Source organism: Suricata suricatta, chromosome 5 (genome assembly GCF_006229205.1).
Source record: "Suricata suricatta isolate VVHF042 chromosome 5, meerkat_22Aug2017_6uvM2_HiC, whole genome shotgun sequence".
Lineage (NCBI taxonomy): Eukaryota > Metazoa > Chordata > Mammalia > Carnivora > Herpestidae > Suricata > Suricata suricatta.
The window spans coordinates 146935511-146944613 of NC_043704.1; the positions used below are offsets into that span (position 1 = coordinate 146935511).

The 9103-nt window shown below is 38.4% G+C and overlaps 1 long non-coding RNA gene across 1 annotated transcript; it reads right to left on the reverse strand.

The window, feature by feature from the left end:
• Positions 1-8156: 8156 nt before the first annotated feature.
• On the reverse strand, positions 8157-8851 carry LOC115292389. Its single transcript, XR_003908965.1, has 2 exons — positions 8601-8851; positions 8157-8279 (listed from the first exon to the last, which is right to left on the reverse strand). It is a non-coding gene; the product is annotated as an uncharacterized LOC115292389 (long non-coding RNA).
• Positions 8852-9103: the final 252 nt, after the last annotated feature.

A 9103-nucleotide genomic window follows, 5' to 3' on the forward strand; every position in this document is an offset into this window, starting at 1 on the left:
TGATGGAGCTGTCACCCCTCCTAGAAGTTCTCCCTTACCTTTCATTAAGGTCCGGGATACCACTGCTGCCCATGACCAAACCAACCCAAATACTCTCTGCTTCAGTTATTCCTTGTCTGTTTCCCCAGTGAACTTTGAGATTCTCAAATACATACACCAGAGCTTGCATTCCAGCCTGTGAGCACCACTTTTCCATATAACGGAAATCCAAAACATAATTTTTGAATGAGGGTGATGTCCCCAACCACACAATGAAAACGATGGCACTGGGAGCTAGCTCTTTACACAGGGAGTCCAGTTTAATTGTGAAAAATTTTAAAGTAGTAGTGATAATTATATAGGACAGTAATTGGGAGCCATTTTGAAGAAATGAAAGGTATGTCTAGATTCCAAAAGAAAATAAAGTATTATGTATAAGCTTAAGCTGTGGGGAAATGATGTAAAGAAATATCTACAGCTTGTTAAAGCAGGCTTCTCTCTTCCTGAATTCCACCAAGATGTGTCCAGAGTGTGGAGCCCTCCTAAAGGCTACCTAAACTAGTTGCAATGTTTTTCACCTTTTGACAAAGAAATGTATATCAAATATCCATGTCTTAGGATCTGTGCTAAATGTTGTAGACATACACCAATGCATGCTTATCGTTTTCAGTTTCATAGAAGTAAAATTTGAACAAGCCATTTTCATAACAATTCAGGATAGAAGTCTGATGAGCATATACGGAAAGCACAAAAAGGGACCCATCACCATTATTAGGATCAAAAGAGGAGAATAAGAAATTCTTCATAGAAGGAATAACGGTTGAATTAAGGCCTGAAACATAAGACCACATAAGACATTTAGGAAAGGGAATCCTTAGTAATGTGGCAGACATGTAAAACCCTCTGTTTAAGAGAGAACTTGATGGAGAAAGAACCTGAGGGGTGGGGGGCAGAGGAAGAGGGAGAGACAGAATCCTGAACAAGCTCCACACTCAGCATGGAGCCCAACATGGCGCCTGATCCCACGACCCTGAGATCATGACCTGAGCCTAAATTAAGAGTCAGACACAACCAACTGAACCACCCAGATGCTCCCAGAATTCATTCAAATTTTAAGAACTCCCCCAAACTTATATTCTGTGAAAAACATCAGGGGCGCCTGGGTGGCTCAGTTGGTTAAGTGTCTGGCTTCAGCTCAGGTCATGATCTAACATTTTGGGGGTTTGAGCCTCGCCTTGGGCTCTGTGCTGACAGCTCAGAGTCTGGAGACTGCTTCAGATTCTGTGTCTCCCTCTCTCTCTGACCGTCCCCTGATTGTGTGCTCTCTTTCTACCACTCAAAAATAAATTTAAAAATTAAAAAAAAAATAGAAAACCATCAATAGAATGAAAACACATCATCAGACTGGAAAAATTTATTTTTAAAGACCTATTTTATTATATTCAAAATATATGATCCAAAATATATACGAACTCTTAAAACTCAATAAGAAAACAACTCAGTTTTTTAAAATGGGTCAAAGACCTTAATAGACATATCACTGAAGAATATATAGAGATGGCAACTAAGTACATGAAAAGATGCTCTACATCATAGGTCATCATGGAAAGTCAGGGTGAAACAATTAAGATATCACCACACACCTATTAGAATGGCCAAAATTCAAAACACTGACAACACCATATGCTGATGAAGATGTAGAGCACCAGGCACTTTCCTACATTGCTGGTAGGCGTGCAACATGGCACAGCCATTCTGGAAGATAGTCTTAGTGGTTTTTCACAAAATTGAATATATTCTTATCACATGATGCAGTAGTTGTGTTCCTTGGTATTTATCCAAAGTAGTGGACATCTTATGTTCACAGAAAGCCCTGCATTGGGGTGTTTATAGCAGTTTATTCATGTTGTCCAAACTTGGAAACAATTTTTCAGTAGGTGAATGGATAAATAAACTCTGGTACATTCATACAGTGGACTATTATTCAGCACTAAAAAAATATGCCTATGGAGCCATGAGAAGACATGGTGGATCTTGCATGTGGACAGAATAAGAGACGACTTTGAATAAGAGAAGGTAGCAGATGTGACACTGTGCCAATATGCCTATTAAGACACACCTCAAATACATATCATTATGTGAAAGAAGTTAATGCAGAAAGGCTATTTAAGAGGCGCCTGGGTGGCTCAGTTGGTTAGGCGTTCAACTTCAGCTTAGGTCATGATCTCGTAGTTTGTGGGTTTGAGTCCCGCATTGGGCTCTGTGCTAACAGCTTGGAACCTGGGCCTGCTTTGGATTCTGTGCCTCCCACTCTCTCTGCCCCTCCCCCACTCATGCTCTGTTTCTCTCTGTCTCGATAATAAATAAAACCAAAAAATTAAAAAAAGAAAGGATACTTAATATATGAGTCTGCAGATATGACATTCTTGAAGAGAAAAAAATACTATAGAGATAGATAAAAGATCTCCAATCAGAGACTGATGTGAGCTTAGAAGAGGAACAGGTAGAATGTAGAAGATTTTAGAACAGTGAACATACTCTGTATAAGTCCACGATGATGTATACATTCATAACCCATAGAATGCACACCACCAGGAGGGAATCATAAAGTAAATGATGGACTTTGGGTGATTAGAATGTGCCTTTGTGATTATAATGTGCCTACAAATGTTATTTGTTCTGTTGTAACAATGATATCACTCTGGTGAGGGATGTCTTAATAGGAGAGGCTATGCATGTGGAGGCAGGGACTCTATGGGAAACCTCTGTACCTTCTCCTCAATTTTGCTTGAAGTGAATTTGCCTAAAAAAAGTATCAAAAATTAATAAGAAAACCAAACTATATTAATGAGAGAGTGGAGGAGATGCATTATACGTTCTAGTTGTCTCATCCAACACCCATTCCTTCTTCTTTGGTAGGATAACTGAATCTGTGTAGTTTGGCAATATGCCCAACCAGAACACGACATTACCCAGTCTGTCTTGGTCCGCTGATGTGACCAAGTTTTGGCCAACTTAATTTAAAAAGAAGTGTTCTTCTGAGAAGTCTTCCTAACTATAAGGACTATGTCCTTATTTGTCTTTTTTTCCTTTCTGCTGAATGGCTTTCTGAAACATGATATGATGGCTTAAGTTCATCTTGCACCATGAGGTAACACTAGCAGTATCTATTGATACATTATCTACCAACATATCTCCTGATTCACTATAAAATACCTTCAAAAGTAGCGACTTAAAAAACAAACATATCATTATATATTTCAACTCTGTGGGTAGGATTATTTTTTTCTGTTCCCTTCTAAGGAACATCATTTGAGTTCTCTCATTGAAAATTAGCTGGGCAGCAGGGCTAATTTGCTGGGACCCTGACAGCCTCATCTTATTTCTGGCATTGTGATAGAAATGGCTAAGAGGGGACACCCAGCTGAGCCCCTGGTCTTCATGTAGTCTCGGAGCCTGCCTGGATCATCTCTCCAACAGGGTAGCTGAATTTGTTATATGACAGCTCAGGGCTTTAAGAGCAAATGTTTTGAGAAGGAGGAAGTAGAAACTGACAGTACCTTGAGGCATGGGTCTGGAAATTGGCACAGTGTCACTTCTGCCTCCTTTTATTATTCAAAGTAGTCACTTATTCTGCCCAGATGCAAGGAGAGGGGACATAGACCTCATATCTCAATAGAAGCATAAAGATTCTGCCAGTTTTGATCTGTCGTAGGTGACCTAAGGATGGCAAAGAAGACCTGGAATGCCTGGGTTCCTGATGGAACGCTTCTAAGCTAGCCCCATACTGCTTACATCTGAATTTATTTCATTTTCCAGTGAAATAAGTGCACATCTGCTTTAAGCAACTATGGTTGGGTGTTAGTTTTATGCAGCAGAAACTGATTCTGAGAACTTTAATAAGAATTTTATAGGAATATAGAGTCTAGAATCCTGGTGATATACTTAGTATGTCCAACTTCTGTCTCCCAGGGTTTCTCATGGCCTTTTATGATCACATATATAGTTATAACAAATACTTTATTTTGTCTTGGAAGACCTTACCTGCCACTTCCTTCTGATGGATATGTAAGAGTTATATAATTTTGGAATGCATGCTAAATACCCTTCGTGACAAAATATCAAGAGTTGCTGTATTAATCTAAAACAACGAAGTTTTCACAACTTATAAAGTGAAATGAAAAGTAAGGATCTCAAAAGAAGAAAAGAAGGTGTAAAATCTGGGGCACCTGGGTGGCTCAGTCGGTTAAGCATCCGACTTTGGCTCAGGTCAAGATCTCACAGTTCATGGGTTCAAGCCCCACTTCAGGCTCTGTGCTGACAGCTCAGAGCCTGGAGCTTGCTTCAGATTTTGTGTCTCCCTCTCTCTCTGTCCCTCCCCTACTCATGCTCTGTTTCTCTCAGTCTCAATAATAAATAAACATAATTTTTTTTAATTAAAAATTTTTTTAATGTTTTATTTATTTTTGATACAGAGAGAGACAGAGTATAGAGGGGGAGGGGCAGAGAGAGAAGGAGACACAGAACTGGAAGCAGGCTCCAGGCTCTGAGCTAGCTGTCAGCACAGAACCCGACGTGGGGCTCGAACCCACGAATGTGAGATCTGACCTGAGCTGAAGTCGGAGGCTTAACCGACTGAGCCACCCAGGTGCTCCCAACTTTTTTTTTAAAAAAGGTAAAATCCAATGAAATGCATATACAAACAGAAGATGATTGTTTTAGCAGACTGTCCTTCTCATTTCTTCCAATAGTGTCCTGGCTGGTTTTTATGTCTTTTCAGTTGTCATAGTGACAGGCAGAGGACTTAAAATCAATGCAGCCAAAAGAGTATGTGTTGTCTTTATTTGTTGCTTTACTTTACTTAGCACTGTCTCACCTGTTCACAGTCCATTTCAAAGTGACACTACCACACTCAGATTCTTGTATACATCCACACCCTATTCATTCAAATTCCTATGTTTTCTCTACCCTTGTGCACACCCAGACTTACTCTCAAAATCTTCCAATCACATCTTAAGATTTTCACAAAATACCTTGAGTGCATGGCACATGCACCTTTATTCTCTTAAATATTCTCCTGTTTTTGCACTTGCATTCTTGTGTTTATTCAATCCTTTGCAAACGTACTCACAAATTAACGCTCTGCCTTATGATGCATTCACTTACACTTTTGTCTGTCACACACATACACTTTTTTTAAGTTTATTAATTTTTGAGAGAGACAGAGCATGAGACGGGGAGGGACAGAGAGAGAGAGGAAGACACAGAATCTGAAGCAGGCTACAGGCTCTGAGCTGTCAGCACAGAGCCCGACTTGGGGCTCAAACTCACAAACCAGGAGATCATGACCTGAGTGGAAGTCAGAGGTCTAACCAACTGAGCCGCCCAGGCACTCTGAGCACAAGTACACACTTTTTGATGCATTTTTGGCAAGATAAATGAATTTTCTTAAGGTTGTCTAAGCTTAACTGATCTTAGGCTTCTCTACTCCAGACTAAAAGGTCATGTCACATGAAAAGGCAGGAACCGGAGGTAGGTGATTTTTTTTAAAGCTTTGTTTTATTTTGAAAGAGAGAGAGGAAAGGGCAGAGAAAGAGGGAGAGAGAGAATCCCAAGCAGGCTCCGCATTGTCAGCACAGAGCCAGACGCAAGGCTTAAACCCACAGGCCATGTGATCATGACCTGAGCCTAGATCAAGAGTCAGATGCTCTACCAGGCGCCCCCTGAGACAGATGATTTGTGATGATGAGACAGAACTAATGCTTCCTTGCTTGCATGAAATCCTTTTCAAGGCTCTGATAGGAGCTTTAGTGATTTGGTCACATGTGTGTTCACAGGTTTTTGAAAAGGTATCAAAGAAAGATATTTTAATTGAATTGGTTAAGATCACTGTCTTTTTGCATATTTTCATCCACATGTCGGATGTTATTGGAGGAACACTGGATATTGTTGGGATGCCTTTCAGAAGATGCATATTTGAAATTACACTCTTTTAGGTACATTATAGGAAAGGTTAAATAACCATTTAACCTTTTTTACCAACTTAAAAAAATCTGGGAAATAGCAGACCTTGAGTTGGACTTATGAGTTAGACTTTTATCATTTTGCTTACTAAAAGAAAGAAGATTCAGATTAAAACAGATGATAAAGTAAAGCCACCAACGCAATGAAATCATACATATTTTCATGCAGAGAAGCAAATGTGACCCTCTAAAATGATTAAATCACATGAAAGTAGCAGTTCATTAAGAGGAAAATTCCCCTTTTAAAATAGAATGGGTAGACCATTGTTTATAATAAACAATAAAGGTTATTTATTATTTTTTATTTTATTAAATTTTTTAAAATGTTAATTCATTTTTGAGAGGTGGAGAGAGACAGAGCATCAGTAGGGAAGGGAGCGGCAGAGAGGGAGGGAGATACAGAATCTGAAGCAGTGTCCAGGCTCTGAGCTGTCAGCACAAGGTACAATGTTGGGCTTGAATCCACAGAACTGAACTAAAGTTGGACACTCAACCAAATGAGCCACCCAGACACCCTGAGAAACCTCTTTAATGAAGAGGTATGAAACATAAGAATAATCGAGAAAATCAAATTTCTAGCTGACTTGTCATCGATGTTGACATCGATGTTGACATTGATGCAAATAATATATGTTTTATGTGCCATAAGAATGAGGATATTGGCAACAAACCGGTTATATGTGTGGTCATTTCAAAAAATATTTAAGTCACACATGAGAAAACTTGAAATGCTCTGCAATCTAATGATATATATATATATGTATATGTATATATATACATATATACATATCTTTCATATATATATATGAAAGAAATCTGACAAAGGTTTTTTGACAACACTTATAAAACATGAGATTACCCATAATGAGTTGTAATGTGGGGGAAAAATCCCTTAAACTTCTGTATCTACTGCTACTATTAGATTTTAATCAACCATACTAGAGAAAGTATGGAATTATCTTTCTAATCTCTCTATGAAAGCAATTCCTTTATGAAGAGGCAATCAAACACTCAAAGAATATGCAGCCAAAATACATAGAAAAACATTATAGAGGAAGCTAATTATTAACAATACTATTTTGTACTTATAATATTTGTGGTATTTGTTGACTTTTAAGCATATATTTCCCATTCTTTATGATCTTATTCTAAATAATGCTTTAATTTCTTATCTAGTATTTTAGTCTGAATTTTACATTCTCTTTTTAAAGGAATTTCCCCCAAAATTTTACCTACTGGCACCTTCAAAGCTAAACCTAGCTCAGGGAGAAGCTGGTGTCAATCACAGTGAGAACAAATGGATTGAAGTAAATCTAGGCACCAAGCTTTAAGACAATTACAACCCTATTAAAAAAATAAAAGAAAGTATTCTATATCCAATAAAAGGTGAGGTAGGAAATATGGATGCAGGGTAAAGCGAAACAGAATATTGGGGAAGTCTGTGAAGAAATGTAATTTAAAGTCTACTCTTTAAAGAGGTGAATAAAAAGGAAGATGTGTGTATGTGTGGAGGCGGTGCTTCCTGAAAGAGGCATAGCATGTCCCGGTCTCTGAGGGCGAGGAGTCTAAGAGTGGGGGGCTCAGACAAGGAACATGAGAAAGGAATTCTGAGAAATGGCAATGGCATTCTTCAATGCCATGTGCAGGAGGTAATGTTAAAGATATAATGAGCAAATTGAGTCTTGAAATATGAAGGGTTTTAAAAATTTCCTTCAAATATTTATTCAAGTATTCTCATTCTTATAGATCACCAGGCTAGATGAATGATCACCAGAGAAACCAAATGTTGCCTTTCTTTACCCTTGGACATTTGTTAAGACCCCACAACCCACCCCCCCCGATTCAGTATCCAATGTCATTATATTAATTAAGTCTCCCTGTACATAAATGAAAACAACACAGGGACCATATCCTTCAGATCCAAACTAAAGCCTCCTGACTAGCCCACAGAGCCCAGTTGGTCCACTATAAACTCCTGATTTAAATTAAGAAAATACTACACATTTGCAACATCCAAGGAATTTAAGAATAATCCATTAGAAAACCTATCACTAGAATACAAATACATTGCATTGATTTTGAAACAAGAGAAAAAAATCAATAGGCTAAAGAAGGCCCCAATTTCAAAACACATCTTGATATTGCTCAAAGAAGGACGACAAAAATAATTTATTTCTCCCATTAAATTAGTTAAGACAGCACTCAGCTACACAAATTATCTTCTCCATTCTCAATTTTGTCTGCCCCCTTCTGTCCACCCAACTTTGGTGAAGGTACCTACAAGAAAATCCAAAACATTATTACTGGAGAGATTGCATAGATGTTTAGCAGGAAGTATCACACCCCATTAGGGTTTCTTTTTACACTAGTCTGGCATGACAGGGATTCCCTGTTCAATGCTATATTAGCAAGGATGAGTAATAATTCAACATGATGCTAATACAGCACAAGTTTAAACTGCTAATTCAGTGAAGACTTCATTTTGTTTTACATTGCTCTAATCATTGTCATTCTTGCAATAAAATATTAGAATCCCGTAAAGATAAAAGGAAACATGAATAGACTTCTCATATGTTTTCTACTCTAGGCTAAATGCACCTCTTCAGAAGGAGGTGGCTCTCGGGGTTTCAGTATCAGCCCTTATCAAAGGGGGTGCTCGGGAGTAGCTTTTCCAAAGCTTTTCAAAAAGCTTTTCCTCCAGGCTTGAACAGTGCTGATCCGTCCCTCATTCTTCTGGTTCCTTTAATATGAGAATCAGTAAGTTACTAAGTCTGCTCTCTTGTTGTGAAACACATTTCAGATTTTCTTTCTCTTCCTTTCCCAGATTTTCTTCTAATGCTTCAGGTTATATGTCTAGCTCTGAACATACAGTTTATAATATGTCCAGTTGTGTGCTCCTACTGTATTAAGCATCACACACACACACACACACACACACACGGCAAAGGCGCACACTTTAACTCTGTTCCTTATCTACTCAAAAAATCTTGGGATCTTGCCTTGCTTACAAAGTCATTTTCAGGCTTTCAGGACCACAGATGAATATTCCTCTGACATTCTGTAGTCAGATAAACAGCTTATATATACAGATACATACCTTT